Raw genomic sequence first — 8093 nt, 5'->3', positions numbered from 1 at the left:
GAATCTACGTGAGAACTTCAAAATATTGTAAAGAGAGAGATATTTGGAAATAGAGGTGATTTATTTTTAGGCATATATTTTATTTTATTATTAATTAATTAATTAAAACCAGTATTTCCCACTTGAATTCAGAAGTCTTCCACGGCTCCTCACAGTCCTCACGTTACTCCAGCTGCTGTCGGAGGCTGTGCTCCAGCTCTCCTGAACTAACTCCAGGTCTCTTTAAATGCCTTGATCTTTCTTCCTCCCAGGTCTTTGCACATGCTGCCCTCTCTGCCTGAAATATTCTTCTCACTGCTTCAGTTGTCATGTCTGCTTTCCTCTTCAATCTTTGGTTTCCAGCCTCAGTGTTTTTACACAAGAAAAGCCGTCTCTTCACCTCTGGCTTTAGAACACTTGCTCTGTGCATCTCAAACAGTCTATGCTCACCTGTGTCATGGGTCCTTTTACATTGTATTGAGGATTCTTCATTGTGTCTCCATTTCCTTCACAAGACTAGACCTAAGCCATAGACAATGTTATCTTGTTCACCATTGTATTTTAAGCAAAATACATGTTCAACAAGCATTTCTTAAATGGATTCTGATTGTTTGCATTTGAAGCAAGTTGGGCTGGGAGGCTTTATTCTTGCCAAGGTTTTCTTCTCTGGAGTCAGGGATGTTGTAGAAACCTGAAGCCTGCTAGTATTTTCCTGTGTCCTGTGCTAGAATCTAGATTGGGGGTTCCTTAATTTTACTGGTAAAGTTCTGAGTTAGAAGTGATCTCTGAGGTGTGTCTCTCAGGGCCTGTCTCTAGAATCCAGAGATCCACAGTCTTTCTGACTATAGGAGAACACTGGAACTCACACTGTAGGCTAGTAATGGCCCTTGTTTTCTAGACTAGTATTCATCTGGGCATTAAAGAATTGCAAGTAATGATTATGAACACACCTCTGGATAAGCAATTGAGGTCATAGAGAATATCTATAATTCAAAGAGAATAGTGGCAACCAAATGTCTATAATAGACTTCAGTATTATAATGTCTTTATCAATGGCATTCCGCAATCATTTAAGAATGGTGCCATGAAAAAGATATGTATCTCCACCTATTGACACGGTGTACAGTAGAAGCCTATAGCAATGCATCTCTATCTGTCACGGACATGCATTTTTCATTGGATTACCAATCACATTGTAAATACTATTCTCATATATCTCCTACATTTAGATGGCTACCCTTATATGTATATTATCACTGAATATATAGGCTGTTGTCTTTAGTAAAAGTGAAGTGAAGTGAATTCGCTCAGTCGGGTTCGACTCTTTGTGACCCCATGGACTGTAGTCCACCAGGCTCCTCCCTCCATGGGATTCTCCAGGCAAGAGTACTGGAGTGGGTTGCCATTTCCTTCTCCAGGGGATCTTCCCAACCCAGGGATTGAACCCAGGTCTCCTGCATTCCAGGCAGATGCTTTAACCTCTGAGCCACCAGGGAAGCCCAATGATTACCTAATGTAGGATTACTTGGTAACTGAACTAGCTTACCCTTGTAGTGTGTTCTACTAACTCTATGGAAGAGACTAGGCACTCAGCCATTTTCCTTTTATTGTGCAGATTTGGATCTCACATATCATTGTGGTGGATGTAACCATTTGTCTTTGCAGTAGAATCTCCACAAATATTTTATGGTCTCAATTCAATAGTGTTAACAGCTTTCAATTTCTGGAGTCTTGCCCTGCTCTTTCTTAAACACAGTAATCAATAGACCTTTTGTCATTGAGTCAATCTTTTCTCTTCACTTATAGAACTGTGTTGATGACTATTGCCAAAGTCTTCCTATAAGACATAAATTTGGTGATAAATCTGTTTCTGCCAATAATAGACACATTCCTTGAGTGCCATCTTTCTTGAGTCACTCTATACTTATACCACAACCTTTCAAAACTTGTTTTATCTAAAGTTACAAAGGTAGCCTTTTATGTATTCTTTAAATTTCTTATTTATGTTTTCTTTTTCATGGAACAAATAAAAGTTTTTATTTACAAATATTTTGAGATACAGTTCCCTGAAAAATCAATGCAATTTTTCTCTTGTCTTCTTCCTCCTCCTTTTATGCCTCTTTATTTTGTTTCGGAAACATTTTAATAGGTTTATGCATGATCCATAAGTAAATGTCCCTTCATATTCTTTTATGTAAACTTTATGTATGCTTCTCTCATTTGTATATCTTGGTCCTTTATTTCAATAAATTATTTTATTTTTGTTGTCATAGTAGTATTTTTCCCTGTGACAGTGATCAAGTTCCAATAGTTATGGTCAGTAGTATGGAAGAGGGGTTTTGAGAAATGATAAAAATTCAGATAACATTATCTTTACTCAATGATAAATAGTGCTTTTCCTATTCCAAGCACTTTTTTAAGGGCTTGTCATATATTGCCTGTTTTAATCCTCTCAGTCATCTGGTTTTCCCCCTCTATCTTATAGATGAAGAGTGTGGCTTCAGAGAATTTAAGTAGACTGCCAAAATTCAGCTACAGTGATAAAGAGTACTTAAATTAGCCTTTTTCTAATGTAGTCTAAACTAAAATTCATGCTTTTCTATCAGACCAGACTCTGTATTTGGGATTGTGAGCAGCAGGAACAGTGAAATGAAAATCTAAGTCATAGAAAAAAGCCATTGAAAATCTCAATACGGGATGCTTGGGGCTGGTGCACGGGGATGACCCAGAGAGGTGTTATGGGGAGGGAGGTGGGAGGTGGGTTCATGTTTGGGAACACATGTACACCCGTGGTGGATTCATGTCAATGTATGGCAAAACCAATACAGTATTGTAAAGTAAAAGAAAGTAAAAATAAAAATAAAAATAAAAAAAGGAAATCTCAAGGAAGTTTCTTAGTCACAAACTAAATGCCACTCTCTTCTGTTTTTTTTTTTTCCCCCCCTGAACTGACCACTCCTTCCCTGCTCCTCTGATGTTTGTTCCCCCTCTGCACATTCTGTTAAGATTGACTTGTCCTAGGCCTTAGTCGTGCTTCTTCTTTCCTCTCTACTCTTGTTCACTAGGAGATTTCATCCATCCTCGTGGTTTTAAATACTACTTTTAAAATGATGACCCTCAATTGTATACCTTTGGCCAAGAACTTTCTCCTCAATTCAAACTGATATTAATATATCTAACTTCTAATTTGGTATCTCAATTAACAAGTACTTAAAGTTTTATGGATTAAAAATAGAACATTTGATACTTTCCCCCCAAATTATTCCTTCCAGTCTTTTCCATGTCAGTAACTGTCACCACTGTTTACTCAGTTAATCAAGCCAGAATTGTAGCAAGTATCCTTGATTATTGTGTATCCATGTTCAGTCACTCAGTCATGTTGGACTCTTTGTGAGCTCATGGATTATAGCCTGCCAGGATTCTTTGTTCCTATGGAGTTATCCAGGCATGAACACTGGAGTGGGCTGCCATTTCCTCCTCCAGGGGATCTTCCTGACGCAGGGATTGAATCTGTGTCTCTTGCATCTCTTGCATTGGTTAGCAGATTCTTCACCACTGTGCAATCTGGGAAACCCATGCTTGACTATTATCTTTTTCTAAACCCCCTTAATAGAATTTAACAGAATTTATTGGCTCTATATCTGGTGTATAACTTGAATCTGTCTACTATATTGATATCCACTCGTCAACTTTGGTTTAAACAACTATCTCATATCTGAGCTAATTCAGGTGGCTTTTATCTAGTTGCACTGCTTCTTCTAGTGTGCTGCTCCAGTTTGTTACTATATAGCAGTTAGAGTAATTTTCTTCCATAAGGTTAGTAAGATCATAACCACCATTACCACACAACACACATGCATGTCAACACTACCTACTGATGTTATTCAGTCACTCAGTCATGTCTGACTCATTGTGACTGCATGGACTGCAGCACACCAGGCTTCCCTGCCCTTCACCATCTCCTGCAGCTGGCTCAAACATGTCTATTCAGCCAGTGATGCCATTCAACTGTCTTATCCTCTTTCGTCCCCTTCTCCTCCTGCCTTAAATCTTTCCCAGCATCAGGGTCTTTCCTAATTAGTTGGCTCTTCATATCAGGTGGCCAAAGTACTGGAGTTTCAGCTTCAGCATCAGTCCTTCCAATGAATATTCAGAATTGATTTCCTTTAGGATAGACAGGTTTGATCTCCTTGCTGTCCAAAGGACTCTCAAGAGGACTTTCTATAGTCTTCTCCAACATCACACCTCAAAAGCATCAGTTCTTCAGCACTCAGCTTTCTTTATGGTTCAAGTCTTACATCCATACTGACCACTAGAAAAACCATAGCTTTGACTATATGGACCTTTGTTGGCAAAGTGATGTCTCTGCTTTTTAATATGCTATCTAGGTTTTTCATAGCTTTTCTTCCAAGGAGCAAGTGTCTTTTAATTTCATGGCTGTAGTCGCCATCTGAAGTGATTTTGGAGCCCAAGAAAATAAAGCCTGTCACTGTTTTCATTGTTTCCCCATCCATTTGCCATTGAAGTTGCCATGCCATTGGAACCAGATGCCATGATCTTCATGTTTTGAATATTGAGTTTTAAGCCACCTTTATCACTCTTCTTTCACCTTCACCAAGCAGCTCTTTAGTTCTTCTTTGCTTTCTGTCATAGGGTGGTATCATCTTCATATCTGAGGTTATTGATATCTCTCCTGGCAATCTTGATTCTGGCTTATTATTCATCCAGCCCAGCATTTTGCATGATGCATTCTGCACATAAGTTAAATAAGCAAGGTTACAATATACAACCTTGACATAGTCCTTTCCCAATTTGTTCCATGGTAGGTTCTAATTGTTGCTTCTTAACTTCCTTACAGGTTTCTCAGGAGGGCAGGAAAGGTAGTTTGGTATTTCTATCTCTTTAAGAATTTTCCACAGTTTGTTGGGATCCACACAGTCAAAGGCTTTAGCATAGTCCATGAAGCAGAAGTAGATATTTTTCTGGAATTCTGTTTATTTTTCTACGATCCAATGGATGTTGGCAATTTGATCTCCAGTTCTGCCTTTTCTAAATCCAGCTTGAATATCTGGAAGTTCTCGGTTCATGTACTGTTGAAGCCTACCTTGGAGAATTTTGAGCATTACTTTGGTAGCATGTGAAGTGAGTGCAGCTGTGAGGTAATTTGAACATTTTTTGGCATTGCCTTTCTTTGGAATTGGAATGAAAACTAACGTTTTCCAGTCTTCTGGCCATGGCTGAGTTTTCCAAATTTGCTGACATATTGAGTGCAGCACTTTCACAACATCATCTTTTAGGATTTGAAGTAGCTCAGCTGGAATTCCATCACCTCCACCAGCTTTGCTCATAGTGATTCTTCCTAAGGCCCACTTGACCTTCCATTCCAGGATGTCTGGCTCTAGGTGAGTGATCACACCATCATCATTATCTGGGTCATGAAGATCTTTTTTGTACAATTCTTCTGTTTATTCTTGCCACCTCTTCTTAATATCTTCTGCTTCTGTTAGGTCCATACCTTTTCTGCCCCTCATTGAGCCCATCTTTGCCTGACATGTTCCCTTGGTATCTCTGATTTTCTTGAATCTGTCTCTAGTGTTCCCCATTCTATTGTTTTCCTCTATTTCTTTGCATTGATCACTTAGGAGATCTTTCTTATCTTTCACTGCTATTTTGGAGCTCTGCTCTGCATTCAATTTCTAAAGCATTTACTACCTATACTTTTAGAATAAAATTCATATTGTTTCATATGACCTGTATACCCCCATGTACTCTGCTTCTAGTTTACCTCTACAACCAGGTCATGACCACTTTCATTTTTCCTTATTGTGTGCCCATGTTTATGGCTTTCTTTTTGTCCTTACCCTTTCTTGCCTTGCAGGCCTGGGCCTGGAATGCTCTGTTCTTCTTATTCCTAAAGTATCAGATTCTTTACCAGCTGAGCCACACAGGAAGCCCAATAACACTGTAGTGGTGGCCTATCCCTTCTCCAGTGGATCTTACCAACCCAGGAATCGAATTGGGGTCTCCTGCATTGCAGGTGGATTCTTTACCAACTGAGCTATCAGGGAAGACATGTATCTAATAGGTTCTCCTTATTGAGTTCTCAGCTCAAAATTATTTTCTTTGGGAGAACTCTTTGATCATCCTGTATAGTCTTGCTCTCCCATCTCTCTTGCCAGCTTAAGTATTTATGTTTCTACTTGTCATAATTTATGACATTTTGATAATCATTCATTTAATCACTTGTTAGAATTAGTCTCTCATGAAGGCAGAGACATGTATCTTCATTGTATCCCCAGATGACAGCAGGGAATTATAGGTATTCCATGTATCAGAAAAAAAATCACTGAATGAATGAAGCTTGACTTAATGGTTGAAAGTATAAAGTGAGCAGTGAGGTATCATGGGAATGAGGTAGTTCAGATTATTTTAATAAACTGATACATTAAAAAATACTGATCTACTCTTGGTGGGATTTCAGAAATGATATTAATACTTTACTGATCCTTAACACTGATTTATTTTTTATTGAGACAATGCTAAATCTTCATTACCCAATCCAATAATTTTTTCTGACTTTAAAGACAATTTTTATTTTTAACATTTTGTTTAAGGAAATCCCTTTTCTTTCACATTCCATATCTGTTGCTTTCCTTTTTATAAAAGGAACTCGATAGGTTGGTTTCATTTTCCCCTTTCACCTGGTATTAGTACTCTGCTATATTTTGCACACATATTCATTTAATTCACCCTATACTTAAAATTTATAGACAAGAAAAATGAGGTTATAATACTTAGAAGGGGAAAACTGGAACTCAAGTCCATAGATACAAAATGGTATCAAATATTATGCTGAAATGGTTAGGAATAACATCATGATAATATATGGAAGAATGATGATAAAATAAGTTCATTTTGCATGGTTAGAATTGAATGCTACTCTGGTTCCACCACCAGGAATTTCTTCGCTGTCTGTTATTTCTTTTATCTATAAATTGTATCTCCATGCTAGTATAAACAAAATTTAAAACTAAATTCATTAAAAAAAAACCTTATTTTTATTTTGGCTGAGCCAGCATTTCCATTTCATAATTTGGGGAGCAGTTTGTAACTTAAAAGATACTTGCTCCTTGGAAGAAAAGTTGTGACCAACTTAGACAGCTTATTTAAAAGCAGCGATATTACTTTGCCAACAAAGGACCATCTAGCCAAAGCTATGGCTTTTCCAGCAGTCATGTATGGATGTGAGAGTTGGACTATAAACAAAGCTGAGCACTGAAGAATTGATGCTTTTGAACTGTGGTGTTGATTCTTGGGAGTCCCTTGGACTTCAAGGAGATCCAACTAGTCCATTCTAAAGGAAATCAGTCCTGAATATTCATGAGAAGAACTGATGCTGAAGCTGAAACTCCAATACTTTGGCCACCTGATGTGAAGAACTGACTCATTTGAAAAGACCCTGATGCTGGGAAAGAGTGAAGGTGAGAGGAGAAGGTGACGACAGAGGATGAGATGGTTGGATGGCATCATCGACTCAACGGGCGTGAATTTGTGTAAATTCCGGGAGTTGGTGATGGGCAGGAAGGCCTGGTGTGCTGCAGTCCAAGGGGTCATGAAGAGTCAGACACAAATGAGCAACTGAACTGAGCTTGTAACTTTAAAAGGAAAGTTGCCTGGAAAAGATTGCCGTTGCTGAAGGGTGCTGTTCTTAACAGTTATTCCTCCTTCTTCCTTGTAAGGGGCAAATTTCTAGACTCCACGACAGTCAAACTGAATCAAAATTTGTAGTCCACCTGATTATGAATGCAAGCATCTGCAAGCCTGTCCACTTAGATGGCTTTTCTTAGCATTAACTGAAAGAATAGTTTTAACTGGAGCATTTATGACGATGACAAGAAAATTTGTTAAAAAGAAGGGAACTCAAACCATGAAACAAATAAATTATTTATTTAATTAAGTCTTAGTAGGTGTGCAGCAACTGCAAATAATGTGGGTTTAATGTTATGGTAACAATTTAGAGAAAAGTAGCTTTGGTAGTACCTGTAATCTTTCATGTTTTTGGATTTGCATGATTCCTTGATGTGTTTCTTTATCCCACAGTGATCCACACAGAT

The 8093-nt window shown here is 38.1% G+C and overlaps 1 non-coding gene across 1 annotated transcript; it reads right to left on the bottom strand.

Moving 5' to 3' along the window:
- Positions 1–1403: 1403 nt before the first annotated feature.
- TRNAS-GGA (transfer RNA serine (anticodon GGA)) lies at positions 1404–1475 on the bottom strand. Its single transcript has one exon. It is a non-coding gene; the product is annotated as a tRNA-Ser (tRNA).
- Between the last annotated feature and the right edge of the window lie 6618 nt (positions 1476–8093).

Source organism: Capricornis sumatraensis, chromosome 6 (genome assembly GCF_032405125.1).
Source record: "Capricornis sumatraensis isolate serow.1 chromosome 6, serow.2, whole genome shotgun sequence".
Taxonomy (NCBI): Eukaryota; Metazoa; Chordata; class Mammalia; order Artiodactyla; family Bovidae; genus Capricornis; species Capricornis sumatraensis.
This window is presented reverse-complemented; position numbering and strand designations above follow the sequence as displayed.